This window comes from Pantherophis guttatus, unplaced genomic scaffold, assembly GCF_059756535.1.
Source record: "Pantherophis guttatus breed Tessera unplaced genomic scaffold, ASM5975653v1 scaffold_44, whole genome shotgun sequence".
NCBI lineage: Eukaryota > Metazoa > Chordata > Lepidosauria > Squamata > Colubridae > Pantherophis > Pantherophis guttatus.
In genome coordinates, this window is record NW_028269859.1 from 15,001 (window position 1) to 17,500 (window position 2,500).

Here is a 2,500-nt window from a genome sequence, read left to right on the forward strand (position 1 = left end):
CCACGATCGATCGGGAAAGATGCGGGAAGGGGGACCCGTCCAACCACTCGTCGTCTGCCCGCCGAACGAGAGCGGCCCGTGCCGCGGACGGGTGGCACAGCCCGGCACAGCGCGGTCGGCTTGCCGGCGGTCGGGGACCCGGTAGACCGGTACCCCTACGAGTTCTGAAAACGCAGTCGCCAGAAATCTCCGCGCACCTGGCGGACCCGGCCTTGGGATCCCCATCGACGTGGGGCTTCTAGGCCTCGGCGGCCGGGAAACGGCGGGAGTCCCGGATGCCGACGCCGGCCGGGCCCGCCGACTCTCTCCCCTCGCCGCCTTCGGAGTAGACCGGGGTGGGAACGCTCCACTTTGGCGCAGCCGGGCCCCGGCCAGGGAGAGCCGCCGGTCCACCGCTCAGGGGCCCGGCGAGCCCGGCGGGGCGGAAGGGGATCCCGGCTCCGGGGCCGCGGGCCTCGGTCGGGGACCCCCGCCGTCGCGTCGGTGCCCGCGCCGGGCCCCGGGGGTGCCCGCGCCGGGCAGACGGCCGGGTCTACCGGGACGGCCTTGGGCGGGTCCGGCTTACCGGGGCCCCGGCCGGATCACTCTTTCCGTTTCCCCCGCCGCGATGGAACTAGGGGATCCCGGCTCCGGCGCCGCGGGCCTCGGTCGGGGACCCCCGCCGTCGCCTCGGTGACAGCGCCGGGCCCCGGGGGTGCCCGCGCCCGGCATCCGTCCCGGTCTACCGGGGCCTCGGCCGGATCAGTCTTTCCGTTTCCCCCGCCGCGATGGAGGTACGGGATCCCGGCTCCGGCGCCGCGAGCCTCGGTCGGGGACCTCCCCCTTCGCCTCGGTGCCAGCGCCGGGCCCCGGGGGTGCCCGCGCCGGGGAGACGGCCGGGTCTACCGGGGCCCCGGCCGGATCACTTTCCGTTTCCCCCGCCGCGATGGAGGTACGGGATCCCGGCTCCGGCGCCGCGGGCCTCGGTCGGGGACCTCCCCCTTCGCCTCGGTGCCCGCGCCGGGCCCCGGGGGTGCCCGCGCCGGGGAGACGGCCGGGTCTACCGGGGCCTCGGCCGGATCAGTCTTTCCGTTTCCCCCGCCGCGATGGAGGTACGGGATCCCGGCTCCGGCGCCGCGAGCCTCGGTCGGGGACCTCCCCCTTCGCCTCGGTGCCAGCGCCGGGCCCCGGGGGTGCCCGCGCCGGGGAGACGGCCGGGTCTACCGGGGCCCCGGCCGGATCACTTTCCGTTTCCCCCGCCGCGATGGAGGTACGGGATCCCGGCTCCGGCGCCGCGGGCCTCGGTCGGGGACCTCCCCCTTCGCCTCGGTGCCAGCGCCGGGCCCCGGGGGTGCCCGCGCCCGGCAGCCGTCCCGGTCTACCGGGGCCTCGGCCGGGTCAGTCTTTCCGTTTCCCCCGCCGCGATGGAGGTACGGGATCCCGGCTCCGGCGCCGCGGGCCTCGGTCGGGGACCTCCCCCTTCGCCTCGGTGCCAGCGCCGGGCCCCGGGGGTGCCCGCGCCGGGGAGACGGCCGGGTCTACCGGGGCCCCGGCCGGATCACTTTCCGTTTCCCCCGCCGCGATGGAGGTACGGGATCCCGGGTCCGGCGCCGCGAGCCTCGGTCGGGGACCCCCGCCGTCGCCTCGGTGCCCGCGCCGGGTCCCGGGGGTGCCCGCGCCGGGGAGACGGCCGGGTCTACCGGGGCCCCGGCCGCATCACTTTCCGTTTCCCCCGCCGCGATGGAGGTACGGGATCCCGGCTCCGGCGCCGCGGGCCTCGGTCGGGGACCTCCCCCTTCGCCTCGTTGCCAGCGCCGGGCCCCGGGGGTGCCCGCGCCCGGCAGCCGTCCCGGTCTACCGGGGCCTCGGCCGGGTCAGTCTTTCCGTTTCCCCCGCCGCGATGGAGGTACGGGATCCCGGCTCCGGCGCCGCGGGCCTCGGTCGGGGACCTCCCCCTTCGCCTCGTTGCCAGCGCCGGGCCCCGGGGGTGCCCGCGCCCGGCAGCCGTCCCGGTCTACCGTGGCCTCGGCCGGGTCAGTCTTTCCGTTTCCCCCGCCGCGATGGAGGTACGGGATCCCGGCTCCGGCGCCGCGGGCCTCGGTCGGGGACCTCCCCCTTCGCCTCGGTGCCAGCGCCGGGCCCCGGGGGTGCCCGCGCCCGGCAGCCGTCCCGGTCTACCGGGGCCTCGGCCGGGTCAGTCTTTCCGTTTCCCCCGCCGCGATGGAGGTACGGGATCCCGGCTCCGGCGCCGCGGGCCTCGGTCGGGGACCTCCCCCTTCGCCTCGGTGCCAGCGCCGGGCCCCGGGGGTGCCCGCGCCCGGCAGCCGTCCCGGTCTACCGGGACGCTCGCTCGGGCGGGACCGGTTTACCCGGGCCTCGGCCGGACTGGAGTGTTTCGGTTTTCTGCTTCTCTGCCAGGATGGCTGCGAGGGGTTGATTTAAATAGCTGGTTTGACGTGAAAAGCTTCCCTTCAAGTGAAAAGTTTGTTCCAATTTCTGCCATCTTCCTTCCTCAAAAGTT